This window comes from Lissotriton helveticus, chromosome 1_1 (assembly GCF_964261635.1).
Source record: "Lissotriton helveticus chromosome 1_1, aLisHel1.1, whole genome shotgun sequence".
Classification (NCBI taxonomy): Eukaryota; Metazoa; Chordata; class Amphibia; order Caudata; family Salamandridae; genus Lissotriton; species Lissotriton helveticus.
In genome coordinates, this window is record NC_136057.1 from 632,948,406 (window position 1) to 632,965,613 (window position 17,208).

A 17,208-nucleotide genomic window follows, 5' to 3' on the forward strand; every position below is an offset into this window, starting at 1 on the left:
ATCTTTGCCAAGATGTGACAATGCATCGGCCATGGCTTGTCTTGGGCCAAGGCGGTAAGTGATAACGTTATATCGTTATGACGGGGGTTGACCCCCAACAAGTAGTGCCTCCATTCCTGGAATGAGAGTTTGAAGGCTAACAACTCGTGCTCAACTATTTTAATATTCTGTTCAGCTCTTAACAGAGTTTTAGAGAAAAATGGCAATGGGGTGTACCCGTCCTGTTTTTGTTTACCCCTGTGATAAAGCACCACCCACGCATACTGAGGTGCATCTGCTTCCACAAAATAAGACTCTGAGTTGTCTGCATGCTTCAGAATGGTAGCGAATTAAACTTTTCTTTAAGCACAGAAAAATCCTTCTTGTCTTGTTCAGACCAACTAAAGTTTTTCCATTTATGCAACAATTTAGTGATAAGGGTTATGAAATCTGAAAAGTGATTAATAAATCGCCTGTAGAAGTTGGCAAAGCCCAAAAATAACTGGATATCACGCACAGAACATGAGCTAAGCTATTTCAAGCATGCCTCGATTGTCTTGGGTCCATATGTATGCCTGATGGTGAGGGGACAAACCCCAAAAAATCAACTTGGGTTGAGTGAAATACACATTTGTCCAGTTTGGCAGAAAGATGGTTGTCTCTAGGATAAGGCACTGCAAAACCATTTCTACATGCCCAACATGCTCATCTTCAGACTGCGAATATATCAGTATTTCATCTATATATACGAAGACGAAAACATAAATGCCAGCAACCACCCTCGGGGAGAAAGGACAATACAGGGTGGTTTCTTTGGATGTCACCAATCACAGACAGCTAGCGCCTAACTCTGAAGAACCGTTCTTCAATGTATAGGAACCCTAGTGAAAACAAAGAGACCTATAAGTATACTAGTGTGTTCACAAGGATAACCCCATCAATGATATGTCTGTGCCGGAACATTCCATATGCACTCACCATAAAACAACTACTTTAGTCATCACAGGGATAACAAGTTATTTTCACTTGTCACACCAGAACTGACATCCAAAAATATGGCTCCACAAAACAAGAATCCTCCCGAAATGGAGTGGAGAAACACCAAAAAGATGTTATTAGTCCAGAATTCTTAACTCTGTTCATCTGATGGGGACATCTAGCCTCAGATTCCTTACCTATGAACTTCCAGGCGTCAGGCTGGATCCGAAAGATTTTTCTCAGCAGTACCCCTGTGTGCCAGTAGGTGGCGTCAGTCGATCCCGTGTGACGTCATCGGTGTCGTGACGTCCGCGTCGTCAATATAACCGCCACTCCGCCGCGCTGATTTCTGATAGATACATCTGCCGTGTGGATTCCTCACCTTGTGAATATCCCCTTGCGTCAGCAACATTCGGAAATTCTTTTTGTAGCTTCGCGCCGACGTGGATCCGGACGTCATAGAGGCACGGCATCGCTCGCGACTCTGCTGTCGTCACCGACGCCTATAATAGGCCCACGCCGGCGTGATGACATCAGTTCCCTTTTTTCCGCGTCGTCGACGCTAACGGTTTTCATGGATCGTACTGTAGCTTACAGTAACTTTGTTACTATTTTCATACTATTGTGTCTATCTTTATACTCTTCGAAATGTCGTCGAAGAAGACTGGATTTAAAGCTTGCGGCGAATGTGGCAAGACTATGTCTATCACCGATCCTCACGAATGCTGTGTCTGGTGTTTAAGCTCCGACCATGATGTCGAGGACTGTCCTTGCTGCAAGAAGATGACTCCGAAGGCTTTAAGAGAGAGAGAGACGAAGCTCCTCGTGGCAAAACTTAAAAATAAGAAAGTTAAGAAATCCTCGAAGTCTCGATCTCGTCGGTCGAGGTCTCGTTCGAGGTCACACTCGGAGTCGTCTTCAGCTCACGCTTCGAAGTCTTCGAGGAAGAAACACAAGAAGAGGAGCCATGAGTCACGTCATCACTCTGGGAAGGACTCTAGTTCAAGACCGAAGTCCCAGGTCAAGCTTCTGAGTAAGGAAGTGGAGATTTCGGAGTCGGAGCATGATGAGGCTTCACATCCGGATTCACCCGAATCTCAGAAACAGGTCCATTCTCCGATTCCATCCAATCTTTCTGGTCAGGAGGATGAAGGTGAGGAGCAAGGGGCTGGTGAAGTCGAGGTTGCGGGTTCGTCGACCCCGGTTCCTAGACTCGATGAAGAGGTCGACGTCGTATCGACTCCGCCTCCTCAGGAACAACCAAGAGGTCCATATCCTGAATTTCCGACTCCAGGTCAGGATCCTTCTCAGTTCCTGAACGCCATGTTTGGTGTCTATTCCAGGGCAATGTTCCCGTCTGGTGCACCTGTTGGTCCCACGGGTCCTATGGCCTTTAACTTAGGTGTTCCCCAGGCTTACGCCCCAGCACCCTTCATGCCTTTTATGCCGGCTGTACCGCCGCATTGGCATTTTCCGACACCACCGGTGTCGTCGACGCCGAAGCGCACGACGCCGGTTCCGTCAACGCCGATCCCATCGACGCCGATGCCTACGACTCCGAGGCAGGATTCTGCCCGACCTCGTATTGAAAGACCTCGTCCGACTTCGGGTTCGACGCCGGCACCGACCCCGTCGGAGTCGACTCCGAATCCATTGGCTTCGGTTATGAACGAAAGATCTCGGAGAAAGGCCCAGAGACTTCTGGAAGAAGAAAGATATGGGTATTCAGATACTGAAGAAGGAGAGTTACAGGATTCTGAGGATCCTTTTGAAGACTTGTGTGAGGCCAGTGGGCTTGAACTATCGCCTGAATGGGAATTGGCTTCGGTGTCAAATGTTCCATCAAAGGATGTGGTTCCTTATCACACTGTCATTAAAAAAGCAGCAAGCTTATTGAATATTACTCTACCCACTGCTGATTATAAGCCTAATATTTTGACTGAGGTGCTTCATTCACCCTCATCTATTATTGAACCTATGTTACCCTTCAACGAGGCCTTGTCTGAGCCCATCTATGAGGTTTGGAAGAAACCTTTATCTGCTCCTGCAGTTTCTAGAACAGTGGCGAGGAGATATAGACTTGCACCTGAGGACCCTGCATTTTTATCGACACATCCTCTACCTGAGAGTTTGGTGGTGCAGGTTGCCTGCTCAAAGAAATCTGCTGGTGCTTTTCCACAGGTTCCTGGAGATAAAGAATCCAGAAAGCAGGACCAAAGTGCCAAGAAGGTTTTCTCATCAGCCAGTATGGCATTAAAGTCAACCAACGCTACGTGTCTGATGGGAAGGTATATCCATGCTTTGATGGATTCTGTCAAGCAGTTGATTCCGAAGATTCCTGAAGATGACAGGAAGGATTTTCAGGAAGTGGTATCGGACACTCAAGCAGCTGCGAGACAGGTCATTCAGAGTGGTCTGGACACTGCTGATTCAGTGGCAAGGGTCATGGGCTCCTCCGTGGCCACTAGGAGGGCTGCCTGGCTTAAATCATCAGAGTTCTCTGCAGACGTCCAGTCTGTTTTGATGGACTTGCCTTTTGATGGATCAGGGTTGTTTGGCAAGAAGGCTGCTACTGCCTTGGAACGTATTAAGGACAGTAGGGCCACTGTAAAATCTTTGGGTCTTCAGTCCAGGGGTACTACTGGAAGACGCTTCAGGGGGTTTGGAAGATCTTCCTTTCGTTCTTACAGACCATCCCAGCAGCAGCCTCAGCAGCAGCAGAATACACTGTACAAGTCGTACAGGGGCAGACAAAGATCCCGCCCTAGAGGTCGTCAAGCTTCCTCCTCCTCCTCCTCCTCTCCTTCCCAACCCCCTGCCAACGCAGCAAAGCAGCCCTAGATCCGCCATTCCGGATCATGTGGGCCCAGTGGGGGGTCGGCTTACTCATTTTCTACAAGATTGGGAATTAATATCATCGGATCTTTGGGGTCTCAATCTTGTTGAGAATGGGTATGCACTTCCTTTCCAGGAATTCCCTCCCAATTACCCTCCTTGCCAGGGTTATTGTTCGGAGGACCACCTGCTTCTCCTGCAGGAAGAAGTCCTGGCTCTGTTCCGAAAAGGTGCGATAGAGGTGGTTCCAGAGCAGGTAAGGGGTCAGGGGTGCTACTCCCGGTATTTCCTGATCCCCAAGAAAGATGGCAGGCTTCGGCCAATCCTGGACCTCAGGATCTTGAACCTTTACCTGAAACAGGAAAAGTTCAAGATGCTCACTCTTGCGCAGGTTCTTCAAGCGCTGTTAGAAGAAGACTGGATGGTGTCGATCGACTTGCAGGATGCGTATTTTCATATTCCCATCTCGAAGTCGCACAGAAAGTATCTCCGTTTTACGGTTGGGTCACAACACTGCCAGTTTGTGGTCCTTCCGTTTGGTCTTACTACTGCGCCTCGAGTCTTCACCAAGGTGATGGCAGTTGTGGCAGCTCATCTCAGGAGAACAGGGGTACATGTGTTTCCGTATCTAGACGACTGGCTCATCAAAGCGGAGTCGCCGGAGAAGGTGCTCCATCATCTGCAAGAGACAACTCAGTTGTTGCACAGGTTGGGTTTTTCGATAAATGTACCCAAGTCTCACCTGGTGCCCTCGCAGCGCAACCTGTTCATAGGTGCGGTACTGGACACTACTGTGTGTCGTGCGTTCCCTCCTCCTCAAAGGATTCGCGACATACAGGAGAAGATTCCTTTGTTTTACAATGGAGCGGTCGTTCCAGTCCTGAAGGTCCTTCGCCTGCTCGGTCTGATGGCTTCATGCATTCTGTTGGTCAACCATGCACGCTGGCATATGAGGGCGCTCCAGTGGTGTCTCCGCAGGCAGTGGTATCAGCACAACAGGGATCTCCGGGAGTCAGTGAAGATCTCCAGAGAAACTGCAGCGGATCTGTCTTGGTGGAGCGTGGAAGGCAATCTGTCTCAAGGGAAGCCTTTTCAGATTCCTCCATCGGTTGCCACAGTGATATCGGATGCGTCCACTCTCGGGTGGGGTGCTCATCTGGGGGACCTGGAGGTCAAAGGTCTTTGGTCTCCAGAGGAAAGGTTGCTTCACATCAACCTTCTAGAATTGCGGGCGATACGTCTGGCGCTCAAGGCCTTCCTCCCTTCCCTTCGCGGTCGTTCGGTCCAGGTCCTAACGGACAACACGACCGCGATGTGGTACATCAACAATCAGGGAGGAGTGGGGTTGCAGTGTCTCTGCAGAGAGGCTCTGCGTCTCTGGTCCTGGGTTTAGGACCATCAGATTTGTCTGATGGCAAATCATCTGGCCGGGGTTCAGAACGTTCGTGCAGACAGTCTCAGTCGGCAGTTCTCTGCCGATCACGAGTGGAGGCTCCATCCAGAGGTAGTTCGCGACATCTTTCAGATGTGGGGGACTCCTCGGGTGGACCTGTTCGCCACTTACGAGAATGCTCACTGCCTGTCATTCTGCAGTCTCCAGTATTCGATGCAAGGAGCCTTGGGGGGACGCGTTTCAGTTGAGTTGGAACTCGCAACTCCTTTACGCGTTTCCTCCCATACCATTGATTCCTCGGGTTCTGAGGAAAATTCGCCAAGACCGGGCCCAAGTCATATTGATCGCCCCGGATTGGCCAAGAAGGGTGTGGTATTCAGACCTTCTCCACCTCTCCTCTCACCCGCCGCTCCGTCTCCCTCACAGGACAGACCTCCTCTCTCAGATGGAGGGGCAGGTTCCACACCCCCACCTCCAGACCTTACACCTTCATGCCTGGAGATTGAACGGGGCAACCTGATTTCTTTTTCTCTCCCTCACGATGTGGTGGATGTCATTTTGTCAGCCAGGCGTGACTCCACTAAGTCCATCTATTCATATAGGTGGTCTAAATTTGTTGCATGGTGCAGGGAGAAGTCTATAGAGCCTTTGAGGGCCCATTTATCTGATGTGCTCCAGTTTGCCCTTTCTCTGGCTCGGTGAAGGGTTATCTTTCTGCGCTGTCGGCTTTTATCTGTTTGCCTGACCAGCCTTCTCTTTTTAAGTCTATTGTTTTAAGGTTTTTGAAGGGCCTCACTAATAGGTTCCCTCCTACCCCTTTTATTGTGCCTCAGTGGGATTTGAATCTAGTTTTGACATTTTTAATGGGTGCTCCTTTTGAGCCTCTTCACAAATGTCACATGAGGCTTCTGACTTTCAAAACGGTTTTCCTCGTTGCAATAACCTCGGCAAGGAGGGTAAGTGAGCTTCAAGCTCTTAGTTCCAAGCCCCCATTCCTGACCATTCATGCTGAACGAATGGTTCTTAGGACCAGGGCTGCTTTTCTGCCAAAGGTGGTGACTCCTTTCCACCTTGGTCAATCCATTACCCTTCCTACTTTTTATCCTCCCCCTCACCCTTCCAAGGAGGAGGAGAGATTACACCGTCTTGACCCCAAGAGGGAGGTGTCTTTTTACTTGGACAGGACTAAAGACTGTCGAGTGGACGACCAGCTCTTCATTGGCTTTGCTGGCTGCAAGAAACTTTGTCGAGATGGATTGTCCTCTGCATTAAGATCTGCTACTCTTTGGCCGGTAAGGACCCACCAGAGGGTATAAGGGCTCATTCTACTAGAGCTAAGTCTTCGATCTCTGCATTGGCTAGAGGTGTGCCTGTAGAGGATATTTGTAGAGCGGCAACTTGGTCTTCCCTCCACACTTTCGCGAAGCATTACTGCTTGGATTCCGAAGTGAGGAGGGACGGTCATTTTGCGCGCTCTGTCCTTCAGGATTTCCTGGTCAGAAGAGTGGACACCCTCCTCCGGGAGTGGGGACTGCTGTGGGACTCTATTCACAAGGTGAGGAATCCACACGGCAGATGTATCTATCAGAAGAACAAGTTACTTACCTTCGGTAACGCTTTTTCTGGTAGATACTATATCTGCCTGTGGATTCCTCACTGACCCACCCGCCTCCCCGTTGTCCACTCTTCTATGCCAGAGGTTTATATAATGTATTATTTTATGGTCAAGGATTTGTTTATTTCAAATGTTTTATTGCATTTGCTTCACACTGTGTGTGTTACCTTGATTTCTATACTGCGTATACTGTGTATATGTCTACTGTCATCGGTCCGTCCGTGTGCTTCGAAGGCACGGAAAAAAGGGCGGAACTGATGTCATCACGCCGGCGTGGGCCTATTATAGGCGTCGGTGACGTCAGCAGAGTCGCGAGCGATGCCGTGCCTCTGTGACGTCCGGATCCACGTCGGCGCGAAGCTACAAAAAGAATTTCCAAATGTTGCTGACGCAAGGGGATATTCACAAGGTGAGGAATCCACAGGCAGATATAGTATCTACCAGAAAAAGCGTTACCGAAGGTAAGTAACTTGTTCGTCAGTTCTTTCCTTTCCGTGCCAGGGCCTCATTCAGTGGTGGGGAGAGTCTTGGTTAGATCTGTTCACCTCTGAAGAGAACCTGCAATGTCAGGTGTTTTGCACGTCTATCTTCACAAAAACCCGCTCCGCAGTAGTCCTGGCGTTGTAGCACACTGGAGAGGCAATCGGCCTCTCCAGTGGAGCCCGATGATGAAGCATGTCACCAACCAGGTTGGTGAGTGAAGGCAGGTTATTTTGGCAGCCAGGCATCACTTCACAAAATCGATATACACCTGCAGATGGAACAAATTTTGTAAATATTGTACAGACCGGTCTATTGAACCCCCTCGTCTGCTTCTTTATCTGAAGTCCTTCTGTGTATACATTCCTTGGCCCAGCAGGGCTCTGCTCTGGGCACATTGAAGGCTACTTTTCCTCTTTTCTTCGACTGCTTATCAGCCTTCTCTTTTCATATCACTTCTGGTGCAGAGATTCTTAAAGGGGTTAACCCACTTGTTTCCTCCTTCACCTTTTATTATGCCACAATGGGACCTTAATTTGGGTCTCATCTTTCTGCTGTGTACACTATTAAAGCTGCTGCACAACTGCCCTCTGCGGTTGCTCATCATCAAAACAGCTTTTTTGATGGCAATAACCTCTGCCAGGAGGGTGAGTGAACTGCAGGCACTGTCTTCACAGCCTCCTTACCTGACAGTCTTTCCAGACAAAGTGGTGCTCCGTACAAGGGCATCTTTTCTGCCTAAAGTGGTAACACCCTTTAACATGGGGAAGTCGGTTACTCTACCCACTTTCTATGCACCTCCGCACCCATCCAAGGAAGAGGAGCATCTCCATTGTCTGGACCCAAAAAGCGCGTCATTGTTCTACCTCTATCAACCCAGAGAGTTCCAGGTTGATGACCAACTCTTTATAGGGTATGTGGGTGCAAAGAAAGGGCATGCTGTCCAGAAGAGGATGATATTCCGCTGGGTTATCCTATGTATAAAGATCTGTTACGCCTTAGCGAAGAAGGATCCCCCTGAAGGGCTTAGAGCTCATCTCACCAGGGCAAAGGCAGCCACCACTTCTCTTCAGCGTGGTGTTCCCGTTTCTGAGATCTGCCAAGCAGCCACATGGGCATCACTGCACAAGTTCGCCAGACACTCCTGCCTGGATTCCTGGTTCGCGGAGTAGACCTGTTTGGTCGCTCTGTTTTGCAGGATGTCATGGTCTGAATCTTTCCACAGTCACTCCTACAGGGATGGTTTTGCCTGGGTATCTGTTCAAAAGTAGGGAATCTGCGGCTAGATGTCTCTATCAGATGGACAAGTTGCCCCAGTATTGGAACTTTCATAGATTCCCAAGCTTTTTTATCATTCCCCGTCGTCGGAATGGGAGTCCCGGTAACCAAAATACCATAGCAGTAGGTACAAAAGAGAAAGAAAAAGGCCTAGGCCTCATTCCCTTTTGTAGCATATCACCCTCTTTTTGTAAAAGAGACCAAACTTAGGCATCAACCAATCAGATCACCCTCACCTCTTAGAACCCTCCTGAAGGAACCTCAGAGCCTCAGATTTTCTACTGCACGTTGTGCTTAGGGAGTCTCCTTTGAGCTCTGCTCAACTTCTACTCTTCAGAGAATTTCTTCAAGGTTTTTTCTTCAGATTATTTTCAGATTCGCTTCAGATTGTTAGCTGCCTTCCAGGATGTCTGACAAGGAGAAGAAGAAGGCCCTTTTCAAGCCATGTTCCACCTGTGGCAAGAAAAGGCTTTTCATGGAGGATAAGGATAAAGACTGCATCTATTGCCTCTATCCTGACCACAAGGCTGCGGACTGTAAGATCTGTCGCACCTTTTCGACAAAGACCCTCCGGGACCGTGAGGGTAGGCTTCTGACATGGCTCCAGAAGTTGAAATCCAGGAAGGATACTGTCTCCAGTGAGAGTGAGGATTCGGCATCTTCCTCAAGAAGGTCAGTGAAAAGGAGTAGGGGCTCCCCTTCTCCTTCTGTGGAGCGTCCTTCTAAGGCCTCAAAAAAGACCCCCAGTTAGTCTGAGAGCCTGGGTCCAAGCAAATCTCCTCACCGAGGTGAAAAGGAGAGGGTAGGACCATCTATGCCTTCCAAGGGTGAGGAGACTGACCCAGCCTTCAAGAAGCCCTCTTCCCAATCTTCTGAGAGGAGTTCCAAGTCCTCAACGACAAAGGCGTCGACGGCGGAGTTTCCGTCGACAAAGAAATTGAAGTCAAAATTAAAATTGGTTTAGTCGACGAGCTCGTCGACGGAGGATTTGTCGACGAAGGGATCGTCGCTGAAGAAGGTAGCATCGACGGCAGGTTCATCAGCGTGGACGGGAGGTTTGCCGACGACGGCGAAGGCGTCGATTACGAAGGACAGTGTTGACGACGAGAGTGACAGCGCCGACGATGGTCGACGAGAGCTTCGACGACTTTAACGACAACAACAGCTGGATCGTCGACGGTTTCATAGACGACGACATCGACGACACCAATCTTGTCGACGTGTGTGCAACCAGCTTCGAATTACGATTTCAGTGACAAGAATAACGCCGGAGATTACATCTCCTAGGAGGGTGACCCCCTTGCCACCAGCTTTGCTCTTCGAGGAAGAGGAGTCGGATGAGGATGACCAGGACTCCTATAGCTATGCCAATAGTCCCTCCCAACGTCTGGTAAAATGTCAAGAGACGGACTCTGAAGGGGGAAATGACCAGGAGGATGGGGGTCATCATCAGGTGGCCCAGTCACAACATTATTCTGGGCAGGATATGGTTTCAGTACCATCTTCATTCCTACAAAACCTGCATAAAATGCTGCGGGACTACAAATTTAAGGCTGCTAGGGCAATTCTGGTTCCGGCAGCGCCTGCAACGCCTGTCTTGGCTTCTGCCTCAACGGCTACTCCCGAATTACCTGCTCAGGTGTCCCCTCAGCCTCAGACATCTTTTCTGCAAGATCCTTCCAGGCCGGCAGATGCCCATGATGATTCCTCGGATGAGGAACAAAATTCGGATCATGACTCAGAGCATACAACTGAATGGGATGACTACATCATTCCGGATCCTGCATCTCCAGTTCCGGACCCAGTAGATTCCCCATCAGTGGACATAGGAGGTTTCCATCGGCTAATGGAAAGAGCAGCTGGCAGGTTCAAATTAGCTATGCCTGCGGTGGTCACAGATTGTTTCTTGTATGACTTAAAGGAACCCTACAGAAAAACAACAAGGTCCATTCCTATAGTAGACCATTTGTGGAAAGAAGGCCTGAAGGCTATGAAGAACCCAGCGATGGTGGTCCTTGTGCTACCGCGTCTGGATAAGAAATACAAAGCATTTGATGATGGACCGGCGGCCTTAACGGGCCATCCGAAACCAGACTCCGTTATTTTGCAAGCAGCGCAGAGGAAATCCCGCAACCCCTCTGCTCCCTTAACTCCTCCGGACAAGGAAGGGCGGAGATTGGATAATGCGGGGAAAAGATTCTCGTCGATGGCGAGTCTTCTGGTGCAAGCTGCCAATGCCCTGGCGATATTGGGCAGATACGACCGCCAACTTTGGGGTGATGTTGCTCCGTTCCTGGACCAGCTACCTTCAGAATCAACATCAGAGGCAAAAAAGATCTTGCAGGAGGGAGAGGCGACGTCAGTGGAGATCATTGACTGTGCCATGGACATTGCAACAACATCGTTTCGTTCCTTGGCTTGGGCTGCAGTCCTCCGTCGCCAAGGGTGGCTGAAGGCTACCTGGTTGCGACCGGAGATTCAGAACAAAGTCCTGGATCTTCCCTTTGATGGGGAAGCACTTTTTGGAAAGTTAATCGATGACACTCTTCAGGAGATCAAAAAGGACACGGAAACTGCCAGATCCATGGGTACCCTTCAATACCGCAAATCTCCTTTTAAGGGTTCCAGAGGTAGAGGTAATAACTACAGGGGATCCTATCAACAGCAGCGTTATTCATCTACTGGCCCAGGTTCCCAGCAGTACCGCCAGCCTTATCAACAGAGACAAGGCCAATCTTCTAACTACTCCAGGCCTTACAATAAGGGGAAACAGGCTGCTCTAGGACGGGATACGTCCAAGCGCCAATAGCGGCCTCCTGCCTCTTCCCACTGGACCCTCCTCCAAGAAATCATCAGTTGGAGGCAGGGTAACCAAATACCTTCAGAACTGGTCCAAAATAACATCGGACCGTTGGGTGCTCAACATGATTCGGAAAGGTCATACCTTGGAATTTACGCAAGTCCCTCCACCCAAGCCCCCTGCAGCCATTCCATCGAAACACCTAAATCTCCTGCGGCTCGAAGTCCAAAAGATGCTCCGGAAGGGAGCGATAGAGCCGGTCCCCTCCAATCAAAGGGGACAAGGATTCTATTCCAGGTTCTTCCTGGTAAAGAAGACACTGGAGAAATGGCGCCCCATTTTAGATCTCAGGAAGCTAAACACCTATCTCATCTCCCTGTCCTTCCGGATGGTCTCTCTCCAAGACATCTTGCGGCTCATGGCCACGCGCGATCGCGATCTCGACCCAGCACACAGAAGGTTTCTACGATTCAAAGTAGCCAAGAGCCACTTTCAATTCAGGGTTTTACCCTTTGGTCTTCGCTCAGCCCCGAGGATTTTCACAAAGGTGCTGGCGCCTGTAGGGGCATTCTTAAGGAGAAACCATTTTCAGGTCTTCCCTTACCTGGACGATTGGTTGCTGAAGGCCCCGTCCAGGGACGCAGCGCGGGACGCTGTTTGGGCCTGTAAAAACTTGTTTCAAAATCTGGGACTCACTTTAAACAAGGGAAAGTCCTCCCTAGTCCCGTCCAGAACAGCGCGTTTCTTGGGAGCCATCCTGGATTCGAAGCTCTCGAAAGCCTTTCCGACCCTGGAAAGGAGGGAGAAACTGCAAGCCTTGGCTCAGGACTTACAAGAAAGAAGGTGTCTTTCAGTACGCCGCTACAAATCTCTGCTGGGGGTAATTTCATCATGTATTCCCCTGATTCCTCACTGCAGACTGAGGATGCGTCCTCTACAGGAGCAACTAGACAACCAATGGAAACAGGTTCACGGATCGTTTGAGGACAAGGTGACCGTCACTCCAATGATGAGGGAAGCGGCCTTGTGGTGGACAGATCAAGACAGCTTGTCCCAAGGTCTATCCTTCGTAAACGATCTGTCTCCTCAAGTAGTAACGACGGACGCGTCATTGGAGGGTTGGGGAGCAGTGATGCAAGACCAGCATGTCAGCGGTCATTGGTCTCCTCAGGACCAACGGCTCCACATCAACCTTTTGGAGCTGAGAGCAATAAGACTGGCTCTGCAAGCCTTTCTTCCCCGCTTAGGAGGTTCGCAAGTGCTTATCAGGATGGACAACACCACGGCCATGCACTACGTGAACAAGGAAGGAGGAACCAGATCTCGTCCATTGTCGCTGGAAGCTCAACAGATCTGGGAATGGGCGCTACTACACGAAATATCGCTAAAGGCAGAAAACTTGCCAGGAATTCTAAACGAGAGCGCCGACAGACTGAGCAGGTCTTCCTCAATCAGCCACGAGTGGGAATTGAACCAGCGAGTTCTAGAAGAGGTCTTCAGCCAGTGGGGCAGACCGGAGGTGGATCTCTTTGCCACACCGACCAACAAGAAATGCCGGTCTTACGCAAGCAGATTTCGCCACCGAGGGTCGCTGGTGAATGCGCTTTCGATAGCCTGGTCAAGGACATTTGTCTACGCCTTTCCCCCCATCCCTCTGATCCCGCGGCTCATCAGGAAGATCAAGGTGGAGCCGTGCAGGATGATCTTGATAGCCCCTGCTTGGCCGAGACAGTTCTGGTACACAGAACTCCATCTGTTGTCGTAAGTTCTTCCTCTTCCTTTGAGGACTATACCAGATCTCCTCACAATGTCCGAAGGACAGGTTTGGCACCCAGATCCACAATGGTTACACCTGACAGCATGGCTCCTGAGCAGCGAGAGTTTATGAATCTTCCCATCTCAAGCGAGATTAAGGATGTCCTCTCCCAGGCAAGGGCTCCTTCAACGAACAGGACTTATCGTCTTAAATGGAAAAGGCTTTGTTTCTGGTGTAGGAGAGAAAAGATTGACCCCTTTACTTCCAAGCCTCATCAGCTCCTACCTTATCTTTTGTCCCTGGCTTAGTCGGGGCTAGCCCATTCGTCAATTAAAGTTCATTTGGCGGCCATTTCAAGATACAGAAGGTCTGGCTCTGGACCCTCCTTGTGGTCTTCCAGGATTGTCAAACAATTTCTTAAGGGCTTGTTCAGAATCTACCCACCAGTTAGGCCTCCACCTCCTACTTAGCATCTATATCTAGCCCTTTCTCAGCTCATGAATGGCCCATTCGAACCAATTCATCGTTCTGACATGTTGGAGAGTTGCAAGCCCTTACTATCCAGGAACCTTTCCTACAGTTTACGGGGAACACTGCGATCTTAAGGAATAACCCTAGGTTTATGCCCAAGGTTCCCTCGGACTTCCACTTGAACGAGCCGGTTATTCTGAAAGCGTTCTTTCCTCATTCGGCTACGCCAGCGGAAAAGACACTTCATTCTTTGGATGTACAACGTGCTTAAAATTCTACTTCGATTGCACCAAGGGATTTCGGAAGTCCTCTCAATTGTTTGTTGCCTTTGGTGGTCCAAGCAAAGGTCTCCCGCTATCCAAACAGGGGATATCTAGATGGATCACAAGTGCCATTCTGCATTGCCACACTGCGGCAGGGGAACCTCTGACTGGCAGGATTCGTGCACATTCCACAAGATCAGTGGCATCGTCAACGGCCCTCTTTGCGGGGGTACGGATTAAGGACATTTGCAGAGCTGCTACCTGGAGCAGCGTTCACACCTTTACTAAGCATTACTGCTTGGAGTCCTTGCAACAAGAGGATGCGACAGTGGGCCAGGCTGTCCTGAGGAACCTCTTCCAATAATTGGTGAGCTTTCCTTTCTATCCCACCTTCCGTGGTTACACATTTTGTATCTCTATGTCATGTTGGCTATTGTAATGTATTTATGACACAAAATCTGTTTTTTTATGGCTAACTGTTTGCTACTCTGATACAAAAGCATGGGAATCTATGAAAGTTCCAATACTGGGGCAAGAAAACAAGTTACTTACCTGTAACTTTGGTTCCCCAGTATTGGTAACTTTCATAGATTCCCATGCGCCCACCCCCCTCCCCGAGCAAAGCTCAGCCTACAACAGATATGGTAACTGATACACAACGGCTACGAAAATATGAGGCTTTGAGGTTCCTTCAAGAGGGTTCTAAGGGGTGAGGCTGATGCCTAAGTTTGGTCTCTTTTACAAAAAGAGGGTGATATGCTACAAAAGGGAATGAGGCCTAGACCTTTTTCTTTCTCTTTTGTACCTACTGCTATGGTATTTTTGTTACCGGGACTCCCATCCCGACGACTGGGAATGATACAAAAGCATGGGAATCTATGAAAGTTACCAATACTGGGGAACCAAAGTTACAGTTAAGTAACTTGTTTTCTTACTTACCTTCAGTAACGCCTTCTCTGGTAGAGACATGATCTACCTGCAGATTCATTACCGACCCACCCATCCTCCCTGCACTGCAGAATTGGTTTTAGTTCCCCTTCAGATCCTAGCTGTTCATTTTTAAACACAACGGTCAGTTACTTCATGGCTTTTCGCATGAAAACTACTGACGTCAGTGTGGCGATTACATTGACGATGTAGACATTACAACAACAACGAACACAATGTCACATGGCGTCAACCCATGCCACCTACTGGCACGTAGGGGTATTGCTAAGCAAATTCTTCCTGATGCCTGGAAGTTCAACGGTAAGGAATCTGCGGCTAGATTATGTCTCTACCAGATAAGGGGTTACCGAAGGAAAGTAACTTGTCCATCAGTGCACTGGTCTTTATGCTGGAGGAATCTGGGTAATTCAAACACACAAAGCATAACAGGAGACACACCAGTCCTCACTCGTCTCACCAGTGCCTTGAATTTCTGATTAGTGGGCTCATAGATTGCGGCAACCACCAAAACCCACTTCGGGCGGTCAAAAAGACAGGGAGCAGAAAGGGAGCGGTAGGGGTCCTAAAGAACAAGGGGATGATCGGTCAAGACTGACCGAAGCTGGTAAAACCCACCGACACAGATTTGCGTCCGATACTGGCAAAAATACAGGAAGTCCGGGATAATCAAAAAAAGACTTGACCGCTGCGCTCAGACAGAAGAGCGAAGTAAACAAGGAGGCGTGGACAAATTAAGCAGGGCGCTCGAAGCCAAGCACCGTTACTAGCATGGATGTGTCTTATACACAACTCCACCGGCCCTTCTTCAAATGTCCCCTTCCTCGTGTCATCCGTACTCTCTCAAGTCACAGGGGAGGTCCGCACAGTGTGAAGGCTCCAACAGAGTGCCACTCGGTAAACCCAAAGTTCTATAATAAGAAAGGAAAATTGTATCTATACCTCCGCTGTATGTAATCCTGGGCAGTGGATTTAAAGGGTTTGGAACTAGGTGACTTAAATAACCCCTCATGACTCTCTCGTCCACAAGATTTTTACGGTACAAGAGGCACGAGACGTAACATCAGGTGCAAACATTAACAAGCCTTGGTAAATGCATTTGGTTTCGCCTATGTGATTACTTATAAGTTGATTTTTGTTGTAAGTTGTAGCTTGCTGAGTAGTTATACAATATAAGTTACAGAAAGTCTGTTAAAGTGTTATGTCTGGTTTATGTACAAGAAAGCTACCGTATTTTCCGGCGTATAAGACGACTTTTTAACCCCTTAAAATGTTCTCCAAAGTCGGGGGTCGTCTTATACGCCGGGTACCAAATTTTTAGGAGTGGAAGCAACGTTTCGGTATGTTCGAACTGCGTGCTCAGTCTAGAGACACAGCGGGCGGGCACATGCGCTGATCTGGCGTCTCTCTCTGTGCTGATCTGGCGTCTCTCTAATCTCTCTCTCCCTGCTACTGATCCCCCCCTGATTCGTGCTTATGTGAGTCATACTACAATCCCCTCTAGCTGTACGGTACGGTACTTTATTTACTGTATGCGATTTTATATAGCGCGGACTTTACCCGAAGGTGTCAGAGCGCTTCACAATAGGACTACTGTAGTAATGATACATGAGGAGATAATTACAACAGAACAAATTACAAAAGCAAACGTTATGTTAAGTTACGGCACATGAATCAAAAATGACAATAGTGCGCAGTCTCTTACAGTCCTGTAGTGCAGTAGTGCCGATGGGAGCAGGATCTCACGGGGCATTTCGGTATTTTCGAACTGCGTAGGTATTCAGTCTAGAGCTACAGCGGGCACATGCGCTGATCTGGCGTCTCTCTCTCCTTCCGATGTGGCCATAAATCTCACGTTCATCGGAAGGAGAGGAGCGTCAGTACCGTACGTCATCTCCTCAGTTCATGGGAATTGAAAGGGGACTGTAGAAAGTTCCCGCCGGCAATACAGTACTGCTCTGGAAGTGGGGGTAGTCTTATACGGCGAGTATAGCATGAAACCTACATTTTATGAAGAAAAGTAGGGGGTCGTCTTATACGCCGGGTCGTCCTATACGCCGGAAAATACGGTATATATTGTGCTTTTACTAGTGGTATAGTGCGGGGATGTAATAGAAATATTATATGTTTATAGGAGTTCTGACAACGTTTGGGCCCAGTGCTACTGCACCTGCTGCACCATTCAAATCATGGCCCTGGTGCCTGCAAGATAACTGCATATGTGACTGCTTGTTTCGTAGTCAATTTTAGCAACATTCTGCGTTCATTAGGATCCCTAGAGCTTTCGTCTCGGGTGCAACTGCATCTGCTGCACCATTCAAATCAAGCCCTTTACACTGAAAGATAACTGCAGTTGTGTCTGCCTGTATAGTTCGAAACTATAGCAATACAAGGTGTTTAAAGGAGTTCTGACAA

General features: G+C 48.9%; 1 protein-coding gene across 10 annotated transcripts in view; it reads left to right on the plus strand.

The window, feature by feature from the left end:
- UPF2 (UPF2 regulator of nonsense mediated mRNA decay) overlaps positions 1-17,208 on the plus strand; it is a 1,696,571-nt gene that overhangs the window by 1,578,963 nt on the left and 100,400 nt on the right. The window lies entirely within an intron of this gene.